This window comes from Schistocerca piceifrons, chromosome 2 (assembly GCF_021461385.2).
Source record: "Schistocerca piceifrons isolate TAMUIC-IGC-003096 chromosome 2, iqSchPice1.1, whole genome shotgun sequence".
NCBI lineage: Eukaryota > Metazoa > Arthropoda > Insecta > Orthoptera > Acrididae > Schistocerca > Schistocerca piceifrons.
Window position 1 is genome coordinate 543,359,194 of NC_060139.1, and position 10,674 is coordinate 543,369,867.

The 10,674-nt window shown below is 43.6% G+C and overlaps 1 pseudogene; it reads left to right on the plus strand.

The window, feature by feature from the left end:
• Nucleotides 1–1,700: 1,700 nt before the first annotated feature.
• Nucleotides 1,701–1,818, plus strand: LOC124778764 (annotated as a pseudogene).
• Nucleotides 1,819–10,674: the final 8,856 nt, after the last annotated feature.

A 10,674-nucleotide genomic window follows, 5' to 3' on the forward strand; every position in this document is an offset into this window, starting at 1 on the left:
TTACAGAAGGTTAACGTAGTGTCTGCTGATGACAGTGTGTTCATACGACGTGTTACATTTTGTTTGTCAGCAAAGAATTGAATCCAGTCTTCAGTCTGGCTGAATGCAGTAATTGGCTTGTTATAAAAAAACGTCATTGGGATACAAAACGTAACTCTCAAAACTCACACATTACGTATTACTCACAAACACTTGTAGACAAAATAAATCAGTAAATAAATAAATCGACGCTGCACGAAGGAGTTATCCGAATTGGCAGAAATCGGTAGATGTGGCGTACATGTACAGACAAACAAATGATTGCAGTTTCAGGAAAACTGAAAGCTTTATTCAAGAGAAAAAGCTTCACAAACCGAGCAAGTCAATAACGCGTTCGCCCACCTCGGCTGTTTTGCAAGACATTCCGCTTGACATTGATTGGCAGAGTTGTTGGTTGTCCTCCTGTGGGATATTTTCCATGTTCTGTCCAACTGGCGCGTTAGATCGTCAAAATCCCAAGCTTGTTGAAGGGCTTTCGGTTGGGGAGAGATTCGGCGACCTTGCTTGCCAAGGTAGGGTTTGGAAGGCACGAAGAAAGCAGTATAAACTTTCGCCGTGTGCAGAAGGGCATTATGTTGCTGAAATGTAAGCCCACGATGGCTTGCCACGAAGAACAAGAAAACGAGGCGTAGAATATCGTCGCTGTACCGCTGTTCTGTAAGGCTGCCGCGGGTTCGGGGCCCACAAGGAACACACGCCGTGGCGCGTACGTCACAGCACGTGACACTGCACGTCTTACGAGTGCCGGCAGCCGTCTCCGGAGGGGAAAGAGTAATTATTAGAGCGGAGTTTAGTAATTCATGACTGCGTTTTTAAACGAATCCAAGTTCTTGAAGGCACACGACAAAGTTAAGGCTTTTAGTGGGTAGCTTTTCAATTAGGTATTGTTTTCCTGTGGACCCTGCACGGAGCTGAGATTTCTCGAAGTGTGGTGGGAAAGCCGACTAGTGTGACGTCACAAGTTCTTTCAGTGCCCATATATCTCGTTGGCCCCGCGCGGATGAACCAAAGGGGTCCTGCTATGAAATGGAATAGCACCTCAGAATATCACTCCTGGTTCCAGGCTGTATGGCGGGTGACAGTTCTACTCCAGTCAATGAGACACCTGATCTAAGACGTGTCTGGGGACGCCCCGGACAGCGGTGGGATACCAACCAGACTGTCAGCCGCCATAGCGCCTGACAGTCAACAGTCATGGTCTGGGGTGCCATTTCATTTCATAGCAGGATCCCTTTGGTTGACTTCCGCGGCTCCCTTACAGGACAGCCGTACGTCGACGATATTCTACGCGCCAGCTTTGTTGTCCTTCATGGCAAGCCATCTTGGGCTTACATTTCAGCAAGTTAATGGCCACTCGCACATGGCGAGAATTTCTACTGCTTGTCTTCGTGCTTGCCTAATCCTACCTTGGCCAACAAGATTTCCGGATCTCTCCCCGATGGAGCATTATGCGCAAGGTCCTCCAGCCAGTTCGGAATTTTGATGCGCTCGTTGTATAGAATTTGGCACGATATCCCTCAGGAGGCTATCCAATCAATGTCCAGCCGAATAACTGCTAGCATAAGGGCCAGAGGTGGACCGACACATTATTGACTTGCTCTTCCTCTTGAATAAATCATCCAATCTTTCTGAAATTATAATCATTTATTTTTCCGTACAAGGGCAGCTGCCTTGCCCCAGTGGATACACCGGTTCCCGTCAGATCACCGAAATTAAGCACTGTCGGGCGTGGTCGGCACTTGGATGGGTGACCATCCGGGCCGCCATGTGCTGTTGCCATTTTCCGGAGTGCACTCCGGAGCCTCGTGATGTAAATTGAGGAGCTACTCGACCGAATAGTAGTGGCTCCGGTCAAAGAAAACCATCGTAACGACGGGGAGAGTTGTGTGCTGACCAAAAGCCTCTCCTATCCGCGTCCCGATGCAACCTGAAGTCGGAGTGCATTTTTCCGTACATGTACGTCACATCTAACGATTTCCGTCCCATTCCGATGATTCCCTCCTGGTATGTCTTTTTTTTTCTTAGAGTGTATTTTCCAACTTGTATAGCATGAATAGTCTACAGACGTTAAAGTAACCTCTGGCGTGCCACAGGGGTGTGTTATGGGACCATTGCTTTTCACAATATATATAAATGACCTAGTAGATAGTGTCGAAAGTTCCATGCGGCTTTTCGCGAATGATGCTGTAGTATACAGAGAAGTTGCAGCATTAGAAAATTGTAGCGAAATGCAGGAAGATCTGCAGCAGATAGGCACTTGGTGCAGGGAGTGGCAACTGACCCTTAACATAGACAAATGTAATGTATTGCGAATACATAGAAAGAAGGATCATTTATTGTATGATTATATGATAGCGGAACAAACACTGGTAGCAGTTACTTCTGTAAAATATCTGGGAGTATGCGTGCGGAACGATTTTAAGTGGAATGATCATATAAAATTAATTGTTGGTAAGGCGGGTACTAGGTTGAGATTCATTGGGAGAGTCCTTAGAAAATGTAGTCCATCAACAAAGGAGGTGGCTTACAAAACACTCGTTCGACCTATACTTGAGTATTGCTCATCAGTGTGGGATCCGTACCAGATCGGGTTGACGGAGGAGATAGAGAAGATCCAAAGAAGAGCGGCGCGTTTCATCACAGGGTTATTTGGTAACCGTGATAGCGTTATGGAGATGTTTAGCAAACTCAAGTGGCAGATTCTGCAAGAGAGGCGCTCTGCATCGCGGTGTAGCTTGCTGTCCAGGTTTCGAGAGGATGCGTTTCTGCATGAGGTATCGAATATATTGCTTCCCCCTACTTATACCTCCCGAGGAGATCAGGAATGTAAAATTAGAGAGATTAGAGCGCGCACGGAGGCTTTCAGACAGTCGTTCTTCCCGCGAACCATACGCGACTGGAACAGGAAAGGGAGGTAATGACAGTGGCACGTAAAGTGCCCTCCGCCACACACCGTTGGGTGGCTTGCGGAATATAAATGTAAATGTAGATGTAGATGTAGTAACGACCGTATCATACTTGCAATGCACCATATTTCCTGCCTATTATAATGCAGTCACAGTTAGTCGTTATTATTTATAACTGTATTGGGAGCAAATTACCAAGCGTAGTCTGTACCTACACAGTACGATAACACGGATCCACTGTCCAACTCAACATTCAATGTAAGTAACAACTATGTAATGGCCTGGATACGTATATTCGGCTTATTTTAGTAACATGCCCCCCCCCCCACACACACACACACACACACACACACACGCACATTACAAGACGACTTAAAAAAACAGTTGCCTGTAGAAACATATTACCTGTTTCATTACTCTTCTCTTTCAAGAAATTTTTATATCGAGAATGAAAAACATATGCCAAAAGATGATAAGAATTATGAGTCTGAAGTGCTGCTCAAAACAGATTTGTTGAAACTGATGAATTATTTAGGACAGGTGGAGACTTTATTTTCTCGGTGTTCAGCTGGTTCACCAACCACTGCAGGCAAACAAATTGCACTCAAATGTTACTGAAAGAGTCGTGGCCAGAAGACACGAAACACATACGTTACTATTTGTGAAAATTGCAGCACCCAAAAGGAATGGTCTGAATCACTCCAAAATCGGAGAATTTTTAGAACAGAGGAGCTGTAATATGTTATAAAGATTTCAGAGAGATGGCGTGCATGTAGGCCCAGCAACGCCCTCTTTCGTGTGACAGAAAAAGTCAGTGTTGTGCCACGCTCAGAGACCGCAAAAGGTGAAAATGGGCAAACCAGTGCCGGTATTCCTCATCTACGTCAAAGAGCGCAGTATCACCATACGAATGAGTTGGAACGGGACGTACTGGAAACGGGTTAGTAGTAGCATGACATAGCGGCTCGTACAGGGGCACGCTGCTACGACAGTGATGCATTTGTGAAACTACTGGTTAAAAGAGGGTCGTACACAGCGACGAGCATGTTCTGGACCACACAATTTGACCACAACGTGGGATGACAGCCATCTTGTCCGCATGACCATAATCGACAGAACAGCTTCGTCCACAGTGTTAGCGCGAAATTGGAGCACTTGCAATGGGTGTGTAGATGTCTACGTCGATGGTTCGATGTCTTCTCATGAGGGCTGGACTGGCGGCACGCATGCCGTTGCGTCGACTTCCATTGACCAGACACCGTCAACGCCTCAAATTGCAATGGTCACGTTGATAAAATCACAGGTGTACTGAATGACATGATGTGGTGTTTCCAGACGAGTCCTCCACCAGCTTGTGCTACAGTGACAACCTCGTACGTGTTAGCTGCTACCGTGGTAAACGCATTCGGGCAGACTGCATTGTTAGCGGCACAGCGGATCAACATCGAGTGTCAGAGTTTCGGGCGCTATTGGCTACAACATGCCATCTCACCTCCTACGTGTTGAGGCAGTTTGAACAGCAACATCTTCATCGTGAAGATTTCAGCAGGTAGCTTCACATTCCATATTTCAACAAGACAACGCCAAGACATGTGGCGAGGAATGTGCAAGCTTTCCTCGAAGAACGGTTGCTACCATGGTTCCATGGCTTGCACGTTTGCCTGACATGTCACCCATGGAACACCTGCAGCATGGTAGGTCGGCAGCTTTTTCATTTTGGTCCTCCTCCAACGATGGTCAATGTTCTGCGGACAGGCCTACAAATCGACTGGCAGTAAGGACTCCAGCAGCATATGCAGGTCCTTTTCGATCCATGTCACGAAGTCTAGAGGTTCTGACTGCAGTGCGTGGCGGCCTCACACCGTTCTGAATGGTCACGGTCAAAGTGCAAGTATAATTCTGTCATTCTCATCATTTGTGTATTGCCATATCCCTAACCGGGAATAAATTTCCTTGTAATCACTTCTCTTTCTTAGTGTTGCAATTTGCACAATGATTAGTGTTACCGTTGAGAGAACATTGTTTATATTATTCCAGCTGTATAATGGAGCTTGTTTTGTCCTAGGCAACTGCAGTATGTTAGATCTCAGTAGTTTCAGTCTGTACAAGGTTCTTAATGCTACTCTGAGACCCATCTTCTTAGACCGCACATTAGCACAAAAGAAATAATTTATCGACGGAGGAACTTGAAGAATGTGATATACATAGAACGCAACAGTGATGAGTTTAGTTTCAAGCTTAAAGAGAGATTGGTTAGGCAGTGTTCAAACAACACTGAAGACCCTTGCTCAAAAGTTTATTCGGCCGTCCAATCTAGATTTTTCTGCTGTTTACCTAAATCGCCTCAGACGAATTCTGCTGTCGTTTCTTCAGTAAGATGCCACGCCTTACGTTGTCCACGCCGCTCCACTGGCGCCAGTGTGCATTCTCTGTAGCCTTTAAGCCTAAAATTTATTGTGGATGAATATTCAGGCCCTGTGTGGGCCACATTCAGGCAAAACACGCGTAAACACAGCACGTCGTTTCGTCGAATCGTGCTTCAGAGCGACGCAGCAGGAGCTCAGCACGTGCTTGTCAGCGCCGTCTCTACACAGGCGTCGTACAGTGAGCTAAAGCGATACTCGATAATGGATATTAAGTATCCAAGGAAGTGATATCTTCGGCTTTCATTCATTTGTAGGGACCTAGAAATCGCATTTGTTAACTGATTCAGTCATTACATTCGGAACACCCCTTCTTGAAGGACTTCGTATTGAGAACATATGGCGTGATCGGTGTTTTTGTCTCTTTGAACACTCTGAATTTAAAATATGTTGGCTGTTTGCACACCTTTCCCCTAACCTATGAATAGGGATCCAGTCTGTGTGGGGTGGGCCGTGTTTCAACGATGCAGATCGACGTACAGTAGGTGCAACCAGAACAAAGGGGTATCCGTGGAGACTTTTCGTTACCAGGCGAGACGGAACAGGTTTTTCTGTAGTTGCAGAGGCAACAGGGCGGACGACTGATTGGTCCTGTCTCGTAACGTCAGCCAACAGCCTGGCTATGTTTTATGTCTTAGTGATGATGGCATTCTCTCAGACAATATTCCGGAGGTAAGATACCACTCATTCAGATCTCCAGGGGGGAATTAGGAGGATGTTGCCATGTGGTTGGAGAGGAGGGGGGGGGGGGGGGAGAACCCTCACTTTCGACGGATCAGAGTGTAAAATGTTACCTTCCTTAAATGGATTGGTAGGTTATAGAATTTAAAAATGTAAATGCGTAACTTGAAGTTATATATAGTGAAAATTAATGAAGTGCAGTAGCGGGAAGAACAGGACTCTTTGTCAAGCGAGTACAGGGTTATAAATGCAACATAAAATAAGGGTGATGCAGGAGTAGGTCTAATAATGAATAAAAAGTAGAAGTGCAAATAAGCTTCTATGAACAGCATGGTGAATTATCGCAGTCAAGATAGACACAAAGCCTACATCCACCACAGTAGTAGAAGTTTGTAAGCCAAGAAGTTCCGCAGATGAAGAGAATGAAAGAATGTATGATGAGAGAGAAGAAATTATTCTTGTAGTGAAGGGAAAATTTCGTGATGGGGACTCGAATCTGATAGTAAGAAGAGAAGAAAACGTAGAACATGGACTGTGGAAAAGGAATTAAAGGGAATCCCGCCTAGTGGAATTTTGTACAGAACAGGCCTGAAGATTTCAAATAGAGTATATAATACTGATACAGAGATTTCGAAACCAGATTTTAAGCTGCAAACCATTTCGAGGGATTTGAACTCGGGCCACAATTGCAACAAAAGAAGCAAGCGAAAGGGAATACATAGACTAAAGATGAGACTGACAGAAAGTGCAAATGGCTAAACAGGTTTGGTTAGAGGACAAACGCAAGGGTGTAAAAACATGCATGACTAGGAGAAAGATTGAGGCCACCTATAGAAAAATTAAAGAGACATTTGGAGAAAAGAGAAGTAGTTGTATGAATATCAGGAGCTCGTATGGCAAGCCAGTACTAAGCAAAGAAGGGAAAACAAAGGTGGAAGCAAGATACAGGATGTAACAGCATGAGAGCAGATATTTTTATATGTGGTACATTAATATACACATACATCAGCGTGTTGGTTGTTTTTTCTTTGCATTGAACAGTCTTCCCACAGATACATCACATAATTTACTACCCGATGTTTTCTGCACAGTCGTAACCACACCACTGAGTGGACTACACCTGTCGGTATAGACTTCCCGTTTTGCGTCCATGTGTCACTTCAACACATGGCCTGCTGCCTAGGGGAACTTATGCATTAAGGGTTTGCTCTTGCTACATATATTTGGAGGTACTAACCAACCTAAAACATGCTGCTCCTAATAGCTATAATTATTAGTCTGCACATGACAAATACTGACGTAATGTGTTCAGTGCACTGTCCTCAGACACCAATCTGCACTTACGCCTGTTACAACCTGTATAGAAGGAATATACTACGGAAATGAATCTCAAGGCAATATTACAAAAACTGAAGATGAAGCAAATGAAGATGAAATTAGAAATACGACACTGTGAGCAGAATTTCAAACGAGGTACCTCCAGAAGGCCCCTCAGAATTATTGACAACTTTAAGAGAACATACCATGACAAAGCTGTTCTACATGTTACACAAGACATATGGGACAGGCGAAATACCGTCGAAATTTAAGAAGAATGTAATAATTTTAATTCGAAGAAAGGCAGGTGTTGACAGGTGTGAATATCGCTGAACCATCAGTTTAATAATTCATCCTCGCAAACATGGACACGAATTATTTACAGAAGAACGGAAAAACTGGTAGAAGCCAAAGTCGAGGAAGATAACTTTGGATTCCAGAAAAACGTAGAAGCACAGGAGGAAACGCTGACCGTTAGACTTAGCTTAGAAGATGTGTTGTGGAAGGACAAAGCTCCAATTATAGTATTTGCAGATTTTGTTGACTGGAATGTACTCTTTAAAATTCTGATGGTAGCAAGGATAAAATACAGAATGCGTACGTTGTGAACAAACCAAACAGCGGTTGTAAGAGTTGGAGGATATGAAAGAGAAGTGGCAGTAGAGAAGGGAATGAGATGGGGTGGATCACGTTCTGCTGATGACTTTGGAATTCTATGAGAGATGGGGAAGGACTTGAATGAACAGCTGAACAGAGTGGACAGTTTCCTGAAAATAGGTTAAAAGCTTAATATCAACAAAAGTAAAACACGGCTACTGGGATGTAATCGAATTAAATCAGGTGATGCTGAGGGTATTAGATTATGAAATAAGACACTAAAACTAAGAGATGAATGTTGCTACTTAGGCAAGAAAATAACTGACGATGATACAAAATGCAGATAGCAATAGCAAAAAATGTGTTTCTGAAAACGAGAGGTTTGTTACCATCGAACGTAAATTTAAATGTTGGAAATCTTTTCTGAAATTTTTTTTATAGAATATAGCCTTGTACGAAAGTGAAACGTGGATGACAAATAGTTCAGACAGCAAAGGAATAAAAGCTTTTGAATTGTGGTGCTGTAGAAGAGTGAAGAAGATTATACAGGTAGATAGAATAAGTAATGAAGAGGTACAGAATTGAGTTGAGGAGTAAAAAAATTTATGACACAATGTGACTAAAAGAAGCATTCTGTCGATAGGAAACTTCCAGAGACGTCATGGAATCGTCAGTTTGGTAATGGTAGGAAGTGAGAGTGTGTGTGTGTTTTGGGGGGGGGGGGGGGGAAGGTGGGGTGGAATAAAAATTGTAGAGGAAGTCCACGTCTTGACAAAAATAAGCAGGTTCAGAAAGATGTAGGTTGCAGTGCTTAAGCTGAGATGAAGAGACTTGCGCAGGATAGACTAATGTGGAGAGTTGCCTCAAGACAGTTTTCCGACTAAAGACGACGACAACAACAACAACAACAACAACAACAACAAAAAGTGTGCAGTGTCACTAACTTACTCAGCACAGCTTGTAAACGCAATTATGCAAGACTGGAACAGAAACGTCATTGATCTGTTACTTAAGAGTGGCTGCTAGCAGGATTGCTTCATTAATTATTTCATTTACTTTCTACTACTATTTCCCTTAGTCACAAGCATTTAACTTTGTGAAGAAAAAAGTGCAGGAAAATATTTCATCAAACGTGGTTTTATCAAATGCAAGCGACTAAGGACAGATCAGTCTCATGAGCAGGTTTAGTTTTTATAAAAAGCTACAGTAGTTACTGTAAAAGTTATAGTAGCAAACCGCCAGAACGTGTACCAACTTACGCTCCAGTAAAGATATAATAAGTGCTGTGATAAGCTGAAAACAAGAAATGTTATCGGGCAGTTTGCATGCGAACTGTATCAACATGGTACACACATGACAAACCAACTAAAAAAAGGACTGTGGGTGTGAAGCAGCTGTAGGAGGAGACGTCGTGATGATCAGAAGGTCACATGTAAAAATACGTATAGCTGCAGACCAACTGAAGGACTTTCAGCCAAACTTGGCACATAAGAGCTCTGGACAATGTATAGAATGGTCTGCAATAGTCTGAATATCTAGTAAGAGTGTTGCAGGGTGTGCTGTGCTGAAAAATAATTGTTATGAAAAAAATTGATACGTTGCGGCGTTTCCGAGTCAACTAGCATTGGAAGTTACCCAATCAGGACATTGTGCACACAAAGTGGACCTCCAGAGACGGTGCTGCCGAACTTTTTTTCACTTAGTGTCCTAAAACCGATCAAGAGGGTGATACAGAAATTGGAGGTAGGATGCTAAAAAAAAGGATCAAACACAAGAGTAGCAGGACAAGTTTCGTCTCACCTCACACTGCATTGTTACCAAATTTATTCAAGATGGTGGATCCAAGATGGCGGCCATGGATGTGGCAACGTTGCAGTGATGTCATGGTGGGAAGTTCAAATTGTGGTGGAAAATGGGTAATTGGGCTACCTCCACTAACCTAACCCCCTCTCCTCCCCCCACCTCTCACTCCCCTCCTCTCACCACCACTCCCCTTGCCTTCATTCCTCCATCTGGAAATTGGCGGGAAAAAGAGTCCCACAGTGTGTGTGTGTGTGTGTGTGTGTGTGTGTGTGTGTGTGTGTGTGTGTGTGTGTGTATATACTGTGGGATTCGATTGTTCACTGCTTTATGCTCAATGTCAATACCATCACAGCTGCTGCTGCTGCTGTTGTTGTTGATGTTTGGTTCAAATGGCTCAGAGCACTATGGGACTTTACTTCTGAGGTCATCAGTCCCCTAGAACTTACAACTAATTAAACCTAACTAACCTAAGGATATAACACACATCCATGCCCGAGTCAGGATTCGAACCTGCAGGCGTGTGTTCTGGACTGTAGCGCCTAGAACTCCTCGGCCACTGTTGATGTTTGTTTTCACCATCAAGTGTTGGTTTTATAATGGTTTTATATTTCTGTTGCCAGGATTTTTGAGATCTTACGTTCATCAGTCAAATGCAGCATTTCATAGTACTTTTCCATATCAGTAACTGAATAATTTATAGGTGTTTTCGTGGGTCTTAGGAAAATAAGATTCATTAAGCCAGGTGTTCTCTCAAACGGCTTATCACCAATTTACATTGCTTCATCAGTTATTTTATGGCTGCACTCCCAACATGTATAGTTTTTCCCTGCTAACGCCAAATGTCCTACCTATCTGGCCAGGGGCACGATGGGTAATGAATTAGTCAATGCCAACACCATCGATATCAT